The 23,606-nt window shown below is 42.8% G+C and overlaps 1 long non-coding RNA gene across 1 annotated transcript in view; it reads left to right on the top strand.

The window, feature by feature from the left end:
* Positions 1–2,696: 2,696 nt before the first annotated feature.
* LOC134485188 (uncharacterized) overlaps positions 2,697–23,606 on the top strand; it is a 119,571-nt gene continuing 98,661 nt past the window's right edge. The window contains exons 1-2 of the long non-coding RNA XR_010063178.1: positions 2,697–3,833; positions 11,517–11,668. This is a non-coding gene — a long non-coding RNA (uncharacterized LOC134485188). The remainder of the gene's footprint in view (positions 3,834–11,516; positions 11,669–23,606) is intronic.

Raw genomic sequence — 23,606 nt, 5'->3', positions numbered from 1 at the left:
GTCACTGTCTCCCTCTCCCCAAAGGTGCCATGGAAACTCTTTTTGTCTCACAGCATCTTTCTTCCCGCTTCCAGCACTGAATTCACTCGATGTGCTTGGTGTGCGCTGTGAGTGCTCTTGCAGCCTGCTCTTCTGCAGGGGAGGACTCAGTGTTTGCCTGGAGAGCTCACCTCACTCCCCTCACCATCTCTAAGCTCCTGCCCCTTCCTCAACGCTCGATTCACACCTCACTTCTTCTATGATGTCTCTTTCACACTGGAAAGATTTATATGCTGTTCCCCCCTGCATTTCCAAATTATGACACAAAGAAATTGCATTTTAATTTTAAAACATATATGATGTACTGTCTTTTCCCCCCACTAGTTTCTAAGTCCTGGGTTCTATTTTCTCTGTGTTATGCTCCTGCTATGCAATAATGCATGGTGGATGTTTGACACTTAAGTGACTATTAAAAGACCAAAATAATATTTTTAATGTTATTCTCACTTTTATTGCCAAACAGGCTCAGATATGTTTTGGGTGACGTGAAGCACTGAATATGGACATTTTTGAGTTGTTTAACTTTCATCATTTCAAAAAATACTTTATTGTACATCTGCCATGTATGACTAATTTCTGATTGAATAACAGCATTTCTTGATGGTTGGTGTGCATGCATATGCATGTGTGTGTGTTTATATATGTTTATACACATATGTCCTTTGTATGTGACTGTAGGTATTCCTTTGCCTTGATGTGCTTGTGGGGGTCAGCAGTTGGTCCTCACCTTGTTGTTGGAGAGCAGGCCTCTCTTTTGTGATTTGCTGCTCCATACATCAGGCCACTGACCTCCAACTGGGTCCCTCCTCTTCACCTCCCATCGTACCATATAAGAATTACAGATTGTATGGTATGGATTACTGACACTCGCTATCATACCTGCCTTTCCATGGAGTGACAATGAGTTTTCTGTTGCTGTGATAAAACACCATGACCAATAGAAACTTAAAGAAGAGTTTGTTTTGCCTGATAGCTCCAGCGTGATAAGGGTCCTTCCAGGCGGGGAGGCGTAACAGCGAACAGTAGGCATGTCAGTAGGGCAGAGATCTGAGAGAACACATCTTCATACTTAGGCATAAGGCAGAGAGTGAGCTTGAAGTGGGCCAAGATATTAAACTCTCAAAGCCTTTCCCCAGTGACTTTCTTCAGTAAGGCCACACCTCCTAAACCTCTCGAAGCAGCGCTGCCAACTAGAGACCAAGTGTTCAAATATCGAGGCCTATGAGGGACAAAATAATTCAAACCACTACAGGGTTCCGAGGATTTGAACTAGGTCCTCACGCTGCTATAGTAAGTACTTTACCTACTAAACCGTCTCCCCAGTCCCTTGGTGGCTTTTAAGTTATGATTTTCACCTGTGTTGTTACTGATAGTCTGCATTATGTAACCAAAGGATAGAAACCAAAGTATCGTTGAATTCTTTGACCAAACTCCAGTCGTTAAGTAGCAGATTTTAAATGGCAGACCACAAACTTGTTTGCTTTAATCTGTACTTTCCCATTAATAGATTTTATTTTGGAGTCACTGTCCTTAAATCTCCTTAAGTCAATTAATTGAGATAATAGTGACTGGCAGTCCAGCAGTTCATGTATCTTTCAGCTTGGTTTATTGTCAATAATGGAGTTTCGCTGTGACAGTAATCATGGTCACTGTCTAATGAGCGTCTGTCACTGGGAGAGACATTGATATCTGTATTTGTTACTTCACTTAAGGCTTCCAGCCTTTCAGGAGTAGTTTGTTTCCTATGCTGACGGTGACAATGACAACTGGAGTTCCTCCACGTTGTGTGAATTGTAGGGTGACAGAGCCATTCTAGATGTTCTTTGACCCAAAGCCAAGGACTTCCTGGAGGAATGTAACTTCTATTCTTCTATGCCATCCTTCTTGGGCACATGCTATCCCTGCCTTCCACACAGAATAGACAATGTCACTTCCTAGTGTTTAATGGGGGCTCAGACAGGCATGTCGACTGCAGAAACAAGGGCAGTGACTATGTATTGGTGCTCTTCTAGCACGAAGACTCAAATGCTAAAGCTTGCTGTGACTGAAAATCTTCCTGTGGCCATAGGCATCAGGGTTTGTTTGGGGGTGCTCTTCAGCAGGCTCAGAATATGTCATTAATGACATGAGAGGACCCCAAGGTTTACCTTCATGAATGGTGGAAGGATGTTATTTTCCTATAATTCAAGTAATTTCCCTCTAGCAGAGAGCACTCTGAAACAAATGGGTGCTGGCTCTTTCCCCTAAAAGGCTTGGCTGTGGATGAATCAGGGCATATTCTGGCCCTACCTCCTGGGGATGGCTGGAAAACATTCTGTACCTTCCCCTCCCTGCTCACTCCACCAGAGAGCACATCTGTTGTTACTGAGCGGTCAGTAGAGTGGCTGACTATCTTCTTTGTCTCCTCTCTCATGAGACTTCGGGTTGACTGGAGAGTTGGAGCCATGTGGTGAGGTGTTTAATTTTTTTTTCTGGTGGATAGAATCGCTCACCTGCGGCAGGAGGAAGTGGGATGCTGTTTGCTTAAGATGTAAAGAGATACTGCCTGCTGGGAGGGGCCACTCACACCTGTCTGCCAGGCATTGTGATGCAGGTGACACTCTCCCACTTCCAGATGTCTCTAATGGCCATTGCCCTCTTTGCTAAGCCTGCTTATGAGGAAAAAGGACCTGTTCCCCTTTTGGAAAAGTATCTTCTCCAGGGTGGATTATTATTTGTTGGGTCGCACTGAGGCCACTAATCCTTTAATGTAAAGAATGATTAGGGCGAGTGGTGAGGATAAAATGAGATTAAGAAATAAGGCTTCTGACTTAGTTATTAACAGTGAAATTATGAACAGAATCAATAAGACCACGCCATATAATAATGAAGCTAAGAATATTGATGACTCTGCTAAGCCTTAGTTTTATACTAATATAAGCTGCTACCTGTTTAAGTCAGACAAAGATGCCCTCTCCGCCCAGTGTGATAAGAGTAAGTCTGTCATCTGGGCACTTGCAAAGTTGAGCCCCAGGACAGCAAGTTCAAGGCCAGTCTGGGCTGTACTGGAGTCTCTGTCTCAAATAAACAAACAAGAAGAGGATGCTTATCAAGGTCATAGATAGGGTTGGGATGTAGCTCAGGATGGTACAGTGTTTGCCTTACATGCACAAAGCGTTAAAGCCAGTGCTCAAGACTACATGAACCACGTACTGTCGAACATGCCTATGATCCAAGCACTTGGGAGGCTGAGGCTGGAAGATCAGTTCATCTTTGGCTTTACAAAGAGTTAAGAACTAGCTTGGAGCATAGGAGATCTTTCAATGGATAGCAAGTGACTAGATATCTTTAATGGTTTTGGAATGAAAATTTAGAATTGAAGCCTATACATTTATGTTTCTTAGCCTATGGTGGAAAAGAGGGCACCAAGTTTGTCATTATGGTATTCGGGTCCAGTTATATCATGGTATTTGAAAACAGTGCAAGTTGTCATTCAGTGTCTGCTCGGGTGGCTGCTGCTTTCTGAGGGACTGTTGGTGCTGGGAAAGACCAAGTATGTCAGAAATGCCTCAAAGGGACTCAGACCTTTAGTGCTTTAGTGGAGAGAGCATACCTAGAACCAAATGTCCTCTGGCATTGACAGCAGGGCTACCATTCCTCAACCCCAGGCCTTTATATACTCTGGAAAAAAAAATCTCCAATACAGTGTCATTGTGAGTATCATCGAAACCCTTCGAGTAAGGAACAGGACCCAGAGCCTGATGCCTGGTGAGAGTGATCACGGGCACCATGAAGGAAGAGCACAGTCACTTAAGGTATGTCCTTGGCCTTTGTCTTCTAATTGTCTGCTTGAATTTGGGCTAAATCTCGTTTTCCTCTTCGGTAAATTGGAGAGGTTTGTCCTGGATAATCACTTTTATTGGTTTAATATAATACAGTTCAATGATTTTAAGAAATTCACACTTCCATAATAATAGCCACCCTTGGCATGTTTAGTGAAAATGAATAAGGAGGCGCTTAAAAACAGGCGCTGCTAGGCTAGTTGGCAGTAATTGAGGCCATTAGAGGTAGAAATGAGTTGTATGGGGGGGAGGGGCTTCTGTTATTTTTCACTTCATAAATGAGAAGTACCCTTTTCCAGAATTTTCATCGGATGTCAGCAATCAGATTTTAGCTGTTGCCAATGTCTTGTGACAACTGGTCTTGTTCTTGTCTTCCAATCAGCAGGTCTGTTCCTTCCTTCTCGGGTTGGGAAGGGTACTCACCACCCGTGAGGGAGGTAATATGCCATAGTCTTTCATAATTCCCTCTTTTGACTGGACAAACTGTCCATTCCCACCCTAGGAGGAGAGGCTGGAGAGGCAGGTGAAGTGTTTACAAGAATTTATCTCTAGACTCAATGTGACGTGGGAATGGCTGGGAATTTACTAGAGAAGTTCAAGCCATGAAGAAACTAGAGCAAGTGTGCGAATCCATCCATAGTTTGACTTTGGGAGACAGCCATTGCATAGGGTGATTCAGGCAGGGGGCTGGCCAGGGCGTTGCAAAAGGAGGCTGAGACATAGCCTTGGAATATAACTTTATTTGGTAGAAGGGTGTGACCAGACATAACAGATTTAAACGAGACTACTCCTAAGAGTCTTGTTAGCAGGATGGCATTCCACAGATGTTTTTCTCTTCTACAGGACATAGCTTTTTTAATCACTTGAAAGTAAGACTTGTAAGCCCAACTAGTTCCAGAAAATGTTAAGTGAAATGCACCATAGGGCATTTATTCTTAAAGAAACTCTGATGACTTTGTGTAACACTGTCTCTAAGAACGAAGAAGCTTATGCTCTCCTCAGTTATTTGAACACAAGCCTTTCAAGGCACCGGCTGTCCGTGGTCACGTGACAGAAAACTCTTCCTATCATCATACTGTCATCCAGATCATCCAGAACCTTGTCTCTGCAGTACAACACTGCCTGCTTTTAAAGGAGCTATCCTCAGCTACAGAAGAATGGAATGGAGATAAGACTTGGATGGTAAGAGTATTGTTCTGAAGACAGACATTGTTCTAGAAATTTCCAAATCCAAGCTGCTTGCCTGCTCACTTGAAGTTTAAAGGAACACATCATGGATTCACCATTCGAATCCAAGCCAGAGTACCATGTAGACACTGCATAGATATTGAATGTCTCTTATTATTTGTAGCAGGTGGGAGTGCAACCCACTGGAAATGACACTCAGAGCAGCTTCCCCATCCCCGCTGTAGGGATTTGTATGGCTTGTTAGGAAAGCAGCAGGGTATGGTGGCTCAGGCTTGTAATAGAAACACTTAGAGGCTGAGGCAGGAGGAATACTCTTAGTTAGAGGCCAGCCTCCAGTACAGAGTGAGATCTCTTTTTTTAAAAAAAAGATTGAAAAAGGAAGGCCAAAGAACAAGCAAAGGAGGTGACGGTGGGGGTGGGTGTTCCTGAGCCAAACCTTTTCCATCCTCTTGACGCAAACACATGGAGTTACTCCAAATACCAGGTGCTATGGAGAGCAGGCAGGAAGTTAGCCGAGGCAGATGACGTAACCTTGAACACAGACATTTTTCAACTGTTTCCCTTACTAACTTCTTTTTGCCATCGCATTAATTAGAAATTTAGGTAAATGACACCGGTGCCCCAATTTTTTATATCTGCCAGGAGAACAATTAGGCATTGGAAGTAGCAAATGGCCTAACTCATGTTGTCTGTTGGAAATTTTCAAGCTACGTTATTTCTGACAAGAAAACAACAACAACAACAAAAACAAATAATAGTTTTTCGTCCAATTTTTACCATCAGCACCGTCACACTAGCAGATGCAGCTTCGCCCTGGCTCCTTCCCTGCAGTCATGCTTCATTAGGGTGACTCTGGTGCCCCCCCCCCCCCCCCCCGCTCCTTTAGGTAAACAGTTATTTACATGAGCCTAGGCATTTTTCTTTGGTGACAATTTCTAATTGTTCAGGCAACCGAGGGTGATATATGAAACCTCTGCAAAACAGAATAAGGGGGTGGTGGCTTCACCTGTGAAACAAATTACTTAAAATTAACTATCCTTTCAAAAGAAAGGCAAAAAATTCACGGCGGACAAATGAGACCTTTTTCCTGCACATATGGTAAGTGCTTCAAACACATCCCGGCTGGTCCCCACTCCAGAGAACAATTCCTCATGATGGAGTGGAAGAGTTCCTGGCTCATTTGGGGGTCTTTTCCATGCCAGCATTTGCCTGTTCTCTGCTCAGAAGGGATCTTGCAAGGCTGATCACCATGCCTTCCCCCAACACTTCTGGCTTCACCAACTCCTCAGCTTTCACTTGGCCAGCTTAACCCTTCCGAGGCACAAGTTCACACAGGGCTCTGCAAAGGCTTCAGTCCTTTGTTACCCAACTTGGCTCATGATCTCCTGCAACTTAAAAAGTCAGTGATGGGACTAGAGGAGATGGTTCAGCCATTAAGAGCACTGATTACTCTTCCAGAGGACCTGGGTTCAATTTCCAGCACCCACATGGTGCCTCAGGATTTTCTGAATCTCCATTCCAGGAGATCCAATTCCTTCTTCAGACCTCTGCAGACAACAGACATACAACTGGTTCACAGACATACACACGACCAAAATACACACACACACACACACACACACACACACACACACACACACACACACACACACACACACGTTGTGGTTTGCCCTGAAGTTATCTGTATTTTGATGCTAATTCCACTGCCCCAAGGACAGCTGCCTAGTCAAGTACTCAGAACTCAGGTGACTTCACCAGAACCACCTCCCCATTGAATTTGTAAAGTACAGGTGAGGGGCAAGTACAGGATAGAAGGAGGCCTATCATTGGAGGAGAAGGAAGGATGGGCAGGAGAGAAGTTTGAAGGAAGAGGAAGAGACTAGAACAGAGAGGACAGAGAGAGAGGGGGGAGAAGCCATGGCAGGTGATGTTAAGATTCTGCTCTGTGTATTTACAGTTTGTTATCAATGTTCTTAAGGGATGGATGGTACCGGGCTTTGTATGTTTAAGTGGGCAATTATATCTTATCAATTGGGTCAAAGATTATTGTGTTGTGTGTTCTTTTATGTGAGGGTTTGAGTGTAGGAAAGTGAGCGGCTGGGATGTGTTTCCACCAAGATATCTAGCAGTTATCTTGGGCACCGCTGTGCGGACCTAGCAGGTAAAAGACCAACTGTACTTTTTTATTTTTTATATTTTTACAACAACAACAACAACACACACACACACACACACACATACACACACACACACACACTTCAATTTAAAACAGAGTGATCAGCTACTAAGCCTTATCAGTGGGCCATACCAATGTTTCTTCCTTGCTGGGTAGATTCAGGTCCCCAACCTTGAGTAGGACAAGATTTAGTAAATGAATTACCTGGGACTGGAGTGATGGCTCAATGGATAAGAGTACTTGAGGAACTGACTTTGGATGCCCAGCATCTACATATAAAATTTGACCATGATCATGCACGTATCTGTAACCCCAGCAAGTCCTGTACTATTAGGGTGAAGACTGGATGACCCCCTGCTTTTGCTGGTTGCTAGCTTGATTCCATGATCAGTGAGAGACTCTGTCTCCAATGACTAGGCAGAGTGGCAGAATAAGACACTTGATTTTCTCCTCTGGTCTGTATGTGCTCACAAACAACACGTATAGACACACATGTGAACCCCTCACACAAACCAAGAATCATCCACATATTATACTATAATAGTGATTTGCTTAGGGTACTGGGACAGAAGCATCTAAAGCTTCACATTTGAAATCAAGGTCATATCACTACTGTACTGAAGGACTGTGCCCCTTCCACCAATGGCTGTGCTTTCTGGAATTTTAGAACATGACCTTTTTGGAAATCAGGCCTTTGAAGCTATAATGAATTGAGCTGATGTTGTGATCAAGTAGGGTTAGCCTCATCTAGTGCAACTGGCACCCTTAGGAGATGGGCTGAGGTTCACTCAGCAAGAGGATTCAGTGAGCCTAGGCAGTTGATCTGTGTGACTGTATGGAGAGACACATAAGGAGCAATGCACTGTCTACTGTTGTTCATAGTGTAAGAATGGACCTTTGCAGAGAAGTCACTGTATGCTTGTGATGGTTAATCTTGGTTGTCAACTTGACTAGCTCTGAAATCAACCGCAAGACAAACCAATGGGCACCCCTGTGAGGGGTTTTCCTGATCTGATCATTGGAAATGGAAATATGCACCCCAAATGTGAGCTGCACCTTTTTGTCAGCCTAGATAAAGGACACAGAGGGAAGATTTTGCCTGCTTGTCTTTAATTTTTCTAGCAAGTTCATCTACTCCATTGCTGTCACTTCTGCATTACTTCAGTGATATTAGAATCCAGCTTCAGGCTTCCAACATGGACTGGAGACCAGCAACTCTGTGAACAGGTCTTTGGGAATCTGCTGAGCCTTTAGCAGCAGACTGAGGCAGCTGAGACCCACAGCCTTGTAGGCTGAGCAACTGCTGGGATTTTGGTCTGTCTGGTTGGTGTGAGACCCCAATGAACTCATGAGTTCTCTGTGGTAGACTAAGGTAGAAACATTTGTTTTGGTCTGGGGTGAATAGATTTTTGTGGGTTGTTTCTTTCACATGGGCACAATATTTGTGAAAGTCATCTTGCCACCACCCCTTACTTGTGTCATGTTCTCTGATAGAATAGATGACAGATGACAGAAGACCCTGATAACCATTTCAAATGGCCGTTCTACAGGTTTCAGTGACTTTTTTAGTGTAAGAAATATGACCCAAGAAGAGAGAAATGAGGGAGATAGACTCAGTAGTACTTGCAGTTGATATAGCTCCATTCGTGACACTTTGGGGAGCATGTGTCACAATCACTAGATCAATTTCATTTAATTAAAAGAAAAGATTTAAACTAAGATAAAGGAGGTTTAGCTGAAATTAAACCAATGTGCATAAACCAGTGGGACTTTCTGTAACCCAAAATGTCCTGGCAGAAAGAGTTTATTTTCAATGATAACAGAAATGATAGCAACTGTAAAAATCAGAATAAACTTACAGAATGTCCTGGGGAAGTATTTAAAAATATAAAAGTTTGCCAAGGGACAGAAAAAAAAAAGCTTCAAATGGATAAGAAGAATAATGTCCCTGCATGGGAAGATTTAGTGGCGCAGATGTCAACGTTCTCCTAATTTATCTACAAATTCAATGAATATCCAATTCCAGCTCCCATGGGAGTGGGGGTGGAACTTAGCAAAGTGTGGCTAAAGTTCATCTGGAGAAATGAATGGCTGAGAAGAGCCAAGGAAATTTTGAGAAACAAGAATGATGATAGAGGACTTGACCCAGCAGATATTAAAATATCAGGGTGATTAAAACAATGTGCTTTTGGTGCAGCGATCAATAGGACAAAGAAGAAATTCCAGAGCACGACGCAAGTAATTTAGTGCCTAATAAAGATGGCATTCGGGGTGTGAGAAAAAGATTTATTGTTCAGTAGGTGGTTTGGGGCAAAAGTTTGGAGAGAGGAAAAGCCCAACTTCGTAATTAAGGTTGTAATTAAAACAGAGCTAGGTGCCTGGAGATGAAATGTTTTGAGGCTGAAGGTGGACCCACATCAGGACTTACAAATACCTGGATAAAAGTTAATCTGTCTGTGGCAAGAGATTTTAAAAGTGTGGTGTTATGCTCTGTATGTATCTTTAATCCCAGCAGTCAAGAGGCAGAGGCAGGTGGGCCTCTGTGAGTTCCAAGCCAGCCAGGATTACATAGAATGACCCTATCTCAATCAAAACAAAATGAGACAGATAAAACAAAGCAAGCAATCAAGCAAACAAACAAAAAAATCAGTGTGGCATCATCACAAAGACAGAAGGTGAAGGATGTGAGTTTATGAAAAATGCACTTAGGTTTTAAATTATTATTTGAACAACTAATTGTGACAAAATGCAACGTGCAGGTCAAGTGTTTAAACTTTACTATATATAAGATTCAGATCACTACAGGAAATATGAAATGTAAGTTCCCACACTCAGAAATTTATCCCTGTATACATGTTTCTCTTTTTCTCCCCATCCATGTCCCTTTACACACACACACACACACACACACACACACACACACACACACTCCAACATGGTTGGGGGAGACGATTTTCATTCTGAGGTTAAAAAACAAAAGCAAAAATGAAGGCCATCGGTGTCTCCATGGGGAAAGATGACATACATTGTGGGCTCTTCCTTGCTGCCTCTGTAATATTTATGGTAAAAATCAAACCATACTTTTTATCAGTGATATTTGGGAAGAGGGGCTGAGACTTGTTTTAAGATTGGCAGGACAGATGTAGCATTTTCTGCTCTGTATACAAACTTTACGAAAGAAATATCTGTGGACATTACAGAGGTGAGACTATGAGTGAGTTTAATTTTTCATTCTGCTCCTCCTAAAATGACAAGCTAAGGAAAATAAAAGAGAAGAAATGAAAATGGCTGACAGGTATAGACCATTGCCTTGACTCTTAGGAGAGCACAAACACAAAGGAAATACTGATTTGCTGACAAATCTACATATGTAAAATTTTACTTATGAAAACATTACCAGGATATTCTCTGGTCCTGGGGGGTTGGGTAAGAAAGAGGCACCTCTGAGATGATGTCAAAGGGCATTGCCAGTCTGGTTAGCAACTTCAGTGGTGTTTTAAACCCTACTTTGGGGTCATAGTTCAGGAATAGACACAGACATTTCTGAAGACTTAGTCCCTGAGGTTTTTATTACGGCATGTTTGGTGGTGGCTGCATGGATAAACAGTGGCTCTCTGTGGTTCACATCTACCAGGAACTGTTAGGCAACCATTCTAAATCATTGTGGGGGACAAGTTGGGACCGCTCTCTGCTATAAAATATTAAGTATAAAATTTAGACAGCAAGACAGTCTAAACGGCTGGACTCAAAGATTAATTTAAAAAGTGTGAATTCTTATAGAAAAAGACAGGAGCTGCACCCAAGTGTTAAAATGGATGTTCTAGATGGTGAGCTTGTGAGCGCCTTTTTTTTTTTATTTTAATCGTCTATTTGCTTATTTTTAAATTCCTACAAACTAGACTTCTGGGTGAATTCTAGGGAATAGGTCATCTCAGCCATTTTTGTTTAACATAAAAACTTCACAAAGCACATTTTCTGTTCTGTGTATAACATTGCTCCTTCAGTTGGGAGGGCATGATCCTGTTGAAGGAACCAAGGGCAAAAGGGCACGTCTTAATCCAGTGGAAGAAACTGAGTAGCTCCAGCTGGGATAGATGCGGGAACCAGAGACAAATTGGAGCTCAGTTTCCCTTGGACAACCTCAGAAGCGATGCTCCTGGCATCAATGGACTGGCTGTCTAAATTCCTCAAATATTCTATAATTCTTAAGTTCCCAAAGCCCAGAGGGATGGAGGGGGAATGAATGGTAGGGGTAGGCATGGATCTTACCTGCAGTTTCTCTTCCTCCACAGGCATGATTGATGGTTCTTCTTAGAAGAGTCCGCCAAACCCTGCCTTCAGATTCATCGCAACTAACCAATTACAAGCTGCCAACCCTGAACCCCATGTGTCTCTACTTCTAACTCCTTTCCTGGGGTCTGCTGCTCTACGGCTCAGAGAGAAGGTAAGAAAGAGCCCTGTGTGATGATCCTGATGAAAGGCAGCCTTTCTCCAGGACACTGGTAATAATTTCATTATCTCCAGATTTCTTTGAAAGGTGGCTGACATTGGCTGGATGTGCTACAGAGAACACTTAAGAATACAGGAGTGGGGGCTGGGGATTTAGCTCAGTGGTAGAGCGCTTACCTAGGAAGCGCAAGGCCCTGGGTTCGGTCCCCAGCTCTGAAAAAAAGAACCAAAAAAAAAAAAAAAAGAATACAGGAGTGGGCTCACAGCCCAGCTCCTCCTGCTGCCTGATCCATGGTAAAAGCTCAGGCAACACCTTGACCTTGCCAGCACCTGGAGAGAGACTGCATCCTAGCCACAGTGTACGTATACCTTGTCCTCTGTGTTTACCTGGAGCCTCATGGCTCCAACTTCTGCCTCTCAGGATCTCCTTTGGTCAACTCTCCTGAATACTCAACTCACCTTGAATGTTTGCTTGTCTTCTGTGTAGACTTTTTATTTTTATTTAATACATCTCCATCAAAATCACCCTGTGTCAAACTCACCCTCTGCATTACCTTCATTAATAATAAACCTTTCCCAACACGCACACACACAAACCTGTGCGCACATACACACATACACATGGTGTTTTGATTGTTACATTCATGTGTCTAACACCCTTAAAACAATATTCCAGGAAAGGGAAGATTGTTGTGAGACCCAGGGAAAGATCTGTGCAGCAAAAGCTTAGCACATTTCCTCAACCAGCTTCATCCCACAAAAGGTCATTCAGGGCCAAGCTGAAGGGAGGGAGGGCTCTAGGCTTCAGGAAAGAAGGTTCATGGGGTTGATTTTGTCCCAGGAACCTGGGATCTCAATGGGTCTCTAATCACGGCAAACTGCTCTTGCAAGGTGCTTGGAGAATGTGGTCCTTGGTCTTGCATCTGGTGAGCTTCTCCAGCCTGCCTTGTGCTGAATAATTGAAGCCCATTTTAGCTTTCATTGTGTTGTTAATTTCATGCCTTATGCTAAGACTGTATGGCATGCTTAATCTTGTCAAGAAATCTCCACAAGGTATTTATTACCAGCAAACTTATTTCATAGGTAATTGCATCATACTTAAAAAGAAAAAAAAACTTGTATTTTATGCCTTTTTGTAAAATAATTAAAAACATCATTTTAGTTTTGATCTTTTGGGGATTGGAACTATATTTAATCATGCAATGTTTTTTATTATTATTATTATTTTTGTTCTTGTGTTGGAGCAAACGGGCAGGGTTTTTATCTCCCCTGTACTTGCAATAACATATTATTTGACCATGAATCACTTTAACGGATTGAAACATAAGCATGTGAATTGAAAAATAGATACATTAGTCAAATCAATAAATAAATATGAAAATATATTTCTACGATGAAAAACCATCTTGGCTACTGTGTCCTCCAACTTGGACAGAGAGAGCTGAAATATGTGGCCGTAAAATATAGCTTGCCATGTCAACTAGCCAGTGCCTGCAGCCTAAAAGGAATTTTGAGCACTGGGTAAGTAGTATTTCATCAACAAAATCATAAAATAAAGACATTAAAATGAAGGGATGATGGAGTGTCGCAGGACGTTTGTAAAATCACCCTTCAGTCTGAGGCTGGAGTATTTTAGTATTAGATACCACAGACTTTTCATATAAATTTGCTTACAAATAGCATGCCCTAACAAGCCATATTACCAGGCTGCCCCCGTAGCAAATATATTTCTACCATTGCTGCTAAACAAACTCTACTTGCACTCTACGGTACAGCAAGGGTACAAATAAATAATTCATCTCCTGGTCTAAAACACGGGAGTCTTACAGTCTTCACGGGGAGTGTTTGTCTTTCTTAATTAATGACTTTGAAGTCCTTTTAGGCATTCAGTGGCCGGCTCCTCTGTTTTTATGGACTTCCCCCTCACATTCTGTCTTTCCTACACGGATTCCCCTACTAGCCGTAATCAATGTTCAATCTCTAATTTCATAAGATAATAAAGTGGGCTACATGTGCTATTACCAGCACCATTGTGCGCCTTATCAGCTATCTGTCTGATGACTGTAGGAATGTAATTAGCATGCAGGATTTTAACGAAGACAACAGAGAAATGAGGATTCTAAGTGACTTGCTTTTCTCTGAAAGTAGGTACAAAACACACTATGGAAATCTGAATTTGCATTTATTTACATATAAGCTTGGGTTTATTTTTTTCCTGTAGCACACAGCATTCGTTAATATATTGCAATTGCAAATTGCTATAATTTGTTGTTTGATTATATTTTGTATACGCGTTAATAAGATTAAGCGGCACTAATTAAAATTTGTAGATTGTGTTGGATGGGGAACTTTGAGAGAACAGACGGCAAAGGAGGGAGGCCAGTTCTAGATGGAGGAGTGGATGAATATTTGGGAGATCTTGAGACCTGGGTGCCCCCTTAGCCATTCCTCTATGAAACAGTACAAAGTGTTCAGAGAGGACCTCAGAGGAAAGGAGGGAATGTATTGGCTCATCTTCCCAGAAAACCCCTCGGCCCTCGGCTCCTTGGCCAGGGGACAGTTTCAGTGGCTCCATCCCACAGGACCAGCACAATGGGAGGCAGCTTGTGTCTCCCTCCAGCTCAAAGCAGAGGCAACCTCTTGTTCTTGGCCCATTCAAAAAGGGAATCAAGGAACACCCCCAAGTGGGATTTGAAAGTTAGAAGGTGTGTTCCAGCATGCAACAACATGAGACCGAACCTCTCTGCCTCAATGTGGGCTGTTTGATACAAGAGGAGGAAGGATGCCCTCCACAGAGAAGGTGAGGCTCAAAGGCTCTGAGACACGATCTAAGCCAGAAACCCTTGGACGCCAGCCCCAACCGTTACCTAGGGTCTGCACTCAGGCTCAGCATCCGGCTTCAGGCAAGGTAACCTCAGCAAGTACAGCTAGCTTCTCCTTCCTCTGCCCTAAAGCCATTCCCGCCTGGCAGGGGCGGAGACCCATACACAGCACAGCTGACCCACCATCCAGCCACCAGTCAGGAAAGATGCACTTGGGGGTGTTCATCTCAGCATCCCGGGTTCCTTCGCGCCAGTTTCAATGTACACTTTTTATGAAGCGCTTTATCCTGGGCAACTGATGAGGGAGCCTTGGTTTCTTTCTTCTCTACTTCCCTCTGCTCCCCGGCCGACCCACAGTTGTTTCTTGTTAGAGTGAAGCCCACCCACATGCAGGTTGCAGAGATGGGTGAATAAAAGTCAGAAACAATTCGAGGTAATTGCAGTGAAGGCTTTGTAGAACATCTGCAGATGGGCTGTGTTTGTGGAAAGGACCAGAATATGATTTTGGAATCAATAGCTCAAACTTTCTGCTCAATTGGTTATTTTTTTTTTAAAGTGGTGATGGTGGGGGTGGAGGGTGACAGTGATCTACAGAAACCTTTTTGAGTAAAAATTATTTTTAATCACAGATATGTCAGCCCTATTTAAATGCCAAGTGGGGAATACTGTACGCACATAAACATTTAAAATAATGCCAGTAAAAATTATAGCAACTCATTGTACAGACCACCCGGTACCAGCAACTGCTGACTGCTGATGCCAAGCTCCGAGCTATTTCTGGGTTAGCATCGGGCTTTATTTAATATAGTGACCTCCACACACTATTGTCATTAAAGTTACTAATAAATGGGATTTAATTTTTTAAGTGCAGTAAATTGTTTATTGTACAGATGTGTGTCCCTCTTTAGAGGAGATCTTAGGGTCATTTCTTATACATGGCATCTTGTACTTGCGGAGAGCCAGACGTGCCGCTTGAGTTGTATTTCTTGTGTCTGTGTCCTCATTCCCCAAGTGTGAAAACTTTATTGCTCATTATCTACTGAGCTGTGATGAAGTGACGGATGATTTATTGGGAGCCAAAAAACTGTGTTTCAATGCTGAACATTTTTATCCTTTTGTACTGCAGTCTCGCCAGCCTGGCTCCCCGAACTGCCCAGGCAGGCAACAAATAAAAGAAACTCCACTCTGGAGGGGCCAGGCCCCCCTCATAAAGGTCTGTATTGCTGATCCACTCTGTTCCTAATTCTATTCAATTCCCTTTTGTTGCTTAAAATTTCAATTTGTTTAATTGAGCTGTTTGACAGTAAAATTCTGAATTCCATGCATTTCAGCCATTCATATTAAATTTTCCCCTGTACAGTATTTTTATTAATGTGCTTTATAGGCCAGAGCCTTAATTTAGATTTGGTGACCTCACAAGCATGCAAAAAGTCCTGAATTCTTATTTTCCTTTTTTCCCCCTTCTTCCTCAAACCTAAATTAAAATGAATTGTTGTAAACCAATGGAATGGTGTGGGTTCCCCCCCACCCCGATTTAATGAGTTCAGGGAAGGAACTGGGGATGGGAGGGTAAACTGCAGAGCTGGTATGGGCATGTGAGTTTCTCCCTGTATTTTCCTATCTTAATAGATGACATAGTGTTGAGCCGGACAGTTCAGAAAGCAAGTCTCTGTTTCCATTAAAGCGGCAGGTGAGGTGCTCTGTGATGAAAATGCAGCCTCCTCCTTTTACAGGGTTCCATGTTTATTGACGTTTAAATAGCCTAGCACCTCGTCCTTTAGGATTAATAAGACACCCAGAAACCCGTGCAAAAAATTTGAGGTTTACTAAACTTTAATCTGCACGATTTAATAGCAAGGTCTGAGTCATTATGCGTATGCAGAATGCCATCTGACTTTACAAACACTTTTAAACGATGAGTTATGTGGCAAGAGTGGTTTGGCTGTGTATCATTATGTCCAGGTAAATGCCAGAATGATGACATAATTGGTAGTTGGGAGTAAAATACAACCCCTGTAAAATGTTACTAAGGTGAATGCGGAGGGATTGTAATTCATTATATCCAGACGTGGTTCCCAGGCATTTATCATTTTATGAAGTACAGACTCACTTGATCTCGCCAGGCGTTGTTTTCCTTTTTCTCCTTTGTTACTTCCTTTGGCAGCGTAACATGTCCTGGTTTCAAAACTGCTAATTCCTTTCTCTTTAACCATTTTCCAGGGGACCCCAGTGGATTTCAGCCTCTTGTCATGCACTAGAGACCAAGAATTCTGTAAATGCTAAATCCTGAGGACTGGCCCTAATAAGAATGATAATCCACCAATTTCAGACAATGATAAATTTATGACTTTGGATTAAAGGTCAGATGGCTATTGGAGACATTAAAACAGCCCAATTTCGTAATGCTCCGGCATCTTAAAGACAGACATTTGTGCACCGTGCTGCCTGTTAGCTCCTGCTAAAGACGTTCAGTAGTAGTTTGGAAGTGGAAAAGCCTATTTCCTACCTGCGCAAGGTGCTTTCCCTTAGCCCCAGGCGACTGTTTAACTTCTAACCCCCTTGTTCACACAGCGAACATGCATAAAAGTGCGATCTACCACATAAGGACGTGGGTTTTGCAACATTTGTTTTATGCTGTTTGCTACAGAACCCATTACTCACGTTTGCAGACATTTTCTGCTGTCCTAAAATAAGGAGTCATTCTCTCTAAATGGCTACTTTGCTTTAAATTCATTCAATTTCAGGGTGTACCCACCTCCAACATCATTAGAGCACCTAAGTATTACATAGTCTGGCACAAAATACTTTTGAATAGGACTCTTCGGTTTGCTCTCTTTTTAAGGGGGGTAGTGATCTACCCAGTGTCTATTCTGGGTGACAAATCATGTCGCCTCCCAGCTGTGCTGCCTTCTCTCTGGGATATGCATCCTCCCTTTCTAAACACCATGAGCCATCCATCCCCTATGATGTACCATCCGTGCTTGCTGCTTCCTACTCAGTCCCAGCTCTACTTTATAGCAGTTGTGGCAAGCAGACATTCTATATAACATTTAATGAATGATGAGTACATGATGAAATGGTTGGGAATTAGCTGTCTTCCTTTCCTGAGGTCTATTACTGCAAGTTTGAGGAGTCCACTCCATGGAGACTAAAGAGTGTGGAAGAGATGACAGGTGTGTAGTCTCAGGCATTTAAAAAAAAAAGGAGAGCCTTTCTTGAAGTGAAAAGGTGGAATGTCCAAGGAAGCCTTCAGTGATCCTTTAAAACCAGAGAAGGTCTGGTCTGCCTAATCCACCCCTATGGACCTCTAACGTATTCTGTGTACTTATTTCCCTTTCTTGGATTTTTTCCCCCAAAGACTGTCCACTCAATTCTCATGATAACAATGGACAAACTGGATGCGTGACATTGTGCAGAGACCACCTACAGTCTATCCAGAATCTAGGTGGTTAGAAACCTAAAGACCCTTAAAGAAAGACATGGGTTTTCCAGGGGAGGTACTTACTCTTGAGTTGTAAGAAAATTAGCAACCAATCTTTCAGGTTACAGATGAAGCTCATTCTTTAAAAGGAAAGAAAAATGACCTTTATCTAGTAATTTCACTGGATGAAATCCAAAGTGAGGAAGGAGGCTCTTTCCTAAGCCTGCATCCATTCATTCACTAATCAGCTTTTAAGGTTCAACTGAAGAAGCACAGGGGAATAGAGAAAGGCAGTTGAGACTGAGTAGACTATAGATGCATTTAAGAGACTTAGAAGATGCTGTAAGTCTCCTTGTATCTCCTAGAATCTTCAAAAAGCAAATTGAGGGCTGGAGGTATAACTTGAATGATAGAGGGATGGCCTAACATCCATGAGGCACTGAGTCCTCTCCTAGCACAGTCCTGAACTAGCTGTGGTGTAGGCTTGGCCACAGAGTGAGCTCAGATGCAGAGCCTTCTGCAACCTGAATGATTGGATGTGACTCTAGATGTCCGACACCTTTATGCAGATAGTGATTCTTAGGAGACTGCACAGAAAGTGTGATGTTTCTATCATTGTTCTCCCCTCATTTCTGTTTTATTTGTCTCCTACTCCAGAAATAGGCATTTAGTTTTGGTCAGTGCCTATAATATTGGCCAAGTTCTTACCTTAGTGACAGAGGATGAAATGCTTGACTTCATTTGTTCGAGATAACTCAGAATCTACATGGTGAGAAGGAAGTAAATAAATAAACCGGTCAACTGGCAAACCTCGTGTCAAAACATAATGTGATGTCTACATTCTACATTGCTTGTTACTATCTAGTTGGAAAATTGTAGGAACCAAATAGTTAGCTGTCTTAGGTAACTGATGTGTGGTATATATGGCTCTAAGCTGTGAGGGCTCAGAGGAAGCTGTGGGTGGCGATTCTTGGGTGGGAAATGGAAGCGAGGAATATTCTAATGGACACAGGACAGATGTCAGATGCATTTTTTTTTAAGTCTGAGACTCCTACAAGGCTAAGAATTACCTTCCATAATCCAGATGCAGTGGCTCATGACTATAATACCACACCCTGAATTCTGAGACAGGGGGATTACCATGGGTCCCTGGCAGGCCTGGTCTATAGAGAGTAAGGAAATACTGTCTAAAAAACGGATGGAAACAAAGCAGTCTCCCTGCAAAAGAGCTTTTTGATCATGACTCTCATTGCAGTTACAGCCCCATCCTCCATATAAATGGCCTCACCTCTCTTGTCTGCCTTTTGCTGTCTTTCTTTGCTTACTTTCAGGGCGCCTGAGGTGCCGCCTCCAGGTGTGTCTGTAAGAAGGACTCACACACACTATATTTGGTAATACTTTAAGCGTTTCCTTTTTTTCCTAGTTGAATCGTTGGTGGAGCAGATGTGAAGCTCTTGAGTCCACACTTCCTCCACCAGGGGACTTAGGGAGGTTGTCTGTACCTCTCAGCCTGAACACAACACCGTTCTTTCCCACAGAGTAGTTCTTAGAGAGAACAGATCTCCTTTTCCATCCCCCAAGGAGTCTTCCTTTCTCCTGTTGGAGAATCAATGACTTACTTGCCTGTGTCTCAGTATTGATCCCTCAATATCGTTTTTCTTGGTCCACAGTGTACTCTTTCTCTTGGACATTCAGCTTGCCGTATACTTCTGGAAAGTCCCCTTCAGGTACATCTCAAAGTTTCTTTTCTCATTCCCAGGCTCAGCTTCCTGCTCTGGGAAGTCATTTTTGTGCTCGCTGGGGATGGATCCTGACAGACCCTGTAAAAGGCTCGCTTCTCTGATGATCTTGTTTTCCCACATTACATTTCTCATTTGTACTATTATTGCTGTGTTGTGTGCTTTGTGGAACTGTGTCTCTAAGAGGTAATTATTCTGCTATATTTTCGAGGGCACACACAGTGTGTTTGGAAGTATTCACTGCTCCATGGGAGGCTCTATCTTAGGGAACACCCTTCTCACAGGCTTCCCTGCTCCTCCTTTCCATTTTAAAGATGAAATTTAAATATGTTCTTCTTTGCTTGGTTTGTTCGTTTGTCTTTGGTTGTTTATCACGGGGGCTGGAAAGATGGCTCAATGAGTAAAGGCACTTGCCAGTTGAGTTCTATCTCTACAATCTACATGGCTGGTGAAAGGAGAAAACTGAAGGTCACAAGTTGTCCTGTGACTTCCATATGCACACTGTGGCGTGTGTGCACACACATACATAAATGCAATATATATCTTTAAATTGCTTATCTTGAATGCATTTAATGCTAGTGGAGATGGGGGCAGGGTGGCATTCTGGCAAAGAATACCCCCTCCTTGGTTATTTTAGGTCATTTTGATACTGACTTAAGCTCCCTGCAAGCAAAGAGAACAACTCTATCAGCTTCTTTTCCTTCCTCTCCAACTAATGACTGCCTACAAATCTACATAGTGGATGCATTTCTCATCTTCCCACCATCTTGATTTCCCATGATGCCAAAGAGAAGGCAGGAAGAGCTCTCTAGAAGCTGGCACACTTGATGGTTTTGCTTCTAAAGAAGGGATCACAGAATTTGCCTCCTGTGAAGTATTGCTAGTGGCTTGTAGCCCTGTTCAACAGTCCATAACCTCTGTGTTCTTTCCTGTATCAGTGTGGTGGTATAAGTTTATAGGAAAATTATAGTAGATGATTTCCCCAGTGAGTAAGGAAACATTTTTTGTCTTAGTGGAAACATTTTTAACCTGGATATATGTATTGGCAGGTAATTTTGAATTAGAACTCAGGGGTAAGGAATTAGGAGAGCACAGTGCTTTGGGTTTGTTGTTTGTTTGTTTGGTGTAGTTCTTTTGGTTTTGTTTTGTTTTTTGGTCAATGCTTGAACACCTTATAAGGTCCCAGCATGTGAATCATTATTAGTTTAATTTAGTGTCCGTGCTGTATGGTAACATTGCTGTGAGTATATTCCATTTCATCACATGACTTCATAATTCAGCTACTCATTGGACCAACATGAGGGTACGTAACCTACCAGGCTCTGGTTTCAGTACTATTAAAAAAAAGAGTGTGTGAAAAAACAGTGGTACATCTCTACCACTGAGATATATAGTTAGTGAGTGTGTTAGCGTTTACAGAAACAGTAAGTGCGCACGTGTGTGTGTGTGTGTGTGTGTGTGTGTGTGTGTGTGTCCAATCAATCTGTGACCTGTTTGATGATCTCCAGAACCTTGGAAATCTGCCCAAGGTTGGATTTCCAGCTTTGGCCCAACCTCTTACTTCATCTTTCCTTCCCCACTGGAACAGTCTGCCCCACGATCCTCATACCCACTGTTCCTTACTTCCAACCCCCATTAGTTTGCGTATTTTAGTCTATCCTTTCAGGAGTGCTTCTTTATCTTCCTGGATAAACGTGAGTTATTTTAAAGTCCAGAGTAAGGCTCTGAAGTCCTTTAAGGTTACTGAAACCAGCATTGGCCACATCTCCAGGCTCCAGTGGGTTTTGTATTCTCCTACAGAGTCATTCCTATTCTCTGACATTTCCTCTAGTCAGTCTGGTAAGCTATGGACCCTGTGTTATACAGGAGGGTAACTAGATTTGGAAACTGGACTGGCTGGAATTCAGAAATTCTAAGTGAGCTATATCACCTAAGTGTTATTAAATATCTCTGAGCTCATTTTGTATTGATCAGAGCGGCTTTATGCTAATATCAACAGAATAGCACCGCATCGGCCTCCCCCTGTAGACTGCAGGCTGGGCGAAGGCTGGCCACAGGGTTTTCTTCTTCATGCTTACATCCCCAGCATTGAGTGTTGTGCTTGACATATGGTAACTAGTGTGTAAATATTTGATGGGAGGCTTAATTAATCCGTGAGTTTGTTGTAAGCAGTGAAATCGATAATTAGCATGAGGGGTTTGGCACATGGAAGCTCTTATTATGCGCTTGCTGGATGCATGTTGCTCCAACCCATGAAGGTTTTTGGAGGCCAGTGATTAAGTTTGCTTCACTTTGTTCTCAGCTCTTTCCACACATAAGTGCCTTAAGCCATTGAATCTTGTGATCATTGTAGCTGAGAACAAAAGTCCAGCAGAAAGCAAAACAAAGGAGGCTTCTTCCTCCTTGGAACTTATGGCTAACCACGTCCAAATTAGAGCACCAGCTAACCCCACAGCAATTTACCATCCATATTTAATAGTAAAACAGGCTAAAAGTTTCTGTTTATTGATCATTTGCTGCGTGATCGTCTTTTGTATTTTGTTTAAAACTGTAGAATCATAACAGCGATGCTATGAAGGTGTCGCTTCTTCTATTCCCTTTAAAGAGACTGCAAAGTGAGACTCAGAGAGGTCTTAGAGTTTTTCTCAAGAGCACACAGCTTCAAGGAATGAATCAGAGATGGAAACCGGGATTAATAGGCCGGAGGGATATCCCCCCCCCCCTTTGCAGCACATTCAGTGACACACAGATAAGTCTTGTCCTGGGATCCCTAGATCCAAACCCCAAGTTTCAGCATGGGCCTGTGTGAGTGGCAGTTGGCTGTCCTATAAAACCCTGGGCTTTGGAACCTGGTAACCTCGACTTTTTTCTGACTCACTATGAAACCTTAGCGTGTCACTTCTAGCTTCTGCCATCTTCTCAGCAATAGCCCTGGGATGATTTGTCTCATTGGCTGGTGAATATGCTGAGCACAGTTCTTGAAACAGAAAAATTGGCTCTTTTCATTCCAATGGGAGCTGCTCACTGCTGGGAGCAGCTCTGGCCAGAGGCACCTTCAGGTGTCCTGCCCCACTGGGCCACCATGCTTAGTTCTTTAAAACTTGCTTCTGGGAGTTTTGGAAGATTCTGGCAATCGAAATGGGGGAGAACAAAAAACAAACCTGTGTCTGAGAGTAACCGTCTGGTCTTGTGAACATCTCATGACATTGACCCAGGTTATCACTATGGATGATCTGGTCAGAACCTGTTTCTTTACCACTCCAGCTCCATTCTCTATATCATTCAGGAGGTAATCTGCCTCATCTCATGGGCCTGGCCTAGAGTCCTGCCTCTCAGGAAGGATCCGTCTTCATTCCCTGTTGACAACATGCTGGCTTTTCCATCCTATGGGGTAAAGGCTTGCAAAGTTATTTGCAGATACAAATCGACCATCAGTCAAATCATTTGCTAAGCAGAGGGCATTGCATCCTTGGCTCCACCATACATATCCTCATTGAAAACACTGTTCAGTTAGTAGATAATGGTAGACTGGCAAGCAGGTCCAGTTTACACAATGTGTTTTAGTGTTTAAAAAAAATCCTACTCCTTAGGAGACCCCTATGCCTACTGGGACAGATGAAAACTTAGGTTCTCAAGGAGTGTTTGGGGAGACACCCAGTATCTATTTACCTGAGTTTTCTGATGTCGTTTGTTATCAGGTCCCCAAATGCCTCCCTTAACTCATGGTTGGTGACATACAATGTCAAGGGATCATCTCCAGCTACTACTTGCTTACTATGTTACTCCTATGGCTTTCTGCAGCTTCTCCAGGTTCTCCCTTCCTCCTGCCAAGCTGTACAGAATTCTACAGCCAGTAGCGTGAGTTCAGCTCCTTTTGCATTACCCTGTCTCTAGTAGACATATTGATGCGATCAATATATTCCTCTAGCATCCCTGTGTTTGGCCACTAAG

Source organism: Rattus norvegicus, chromosome 1 (assembly GCF_036323735.1).
Source record: "Rattus norvegicus strain BN/NHsdMcwi chromosome 1, GRCr8, whole genome shotgun sequence".
Taxonomy (NCBI): Eukaryota; Metazoa; Chordata; class Mammalia; order Rodentia; family Muridae; genus Rattus; species Rattus norvegicus.
The sequence above is the reverse complement of the archived record's forward strand: the minus strand, read 5'-3'. Positions and strand labels throughout refer to the sequence as shown.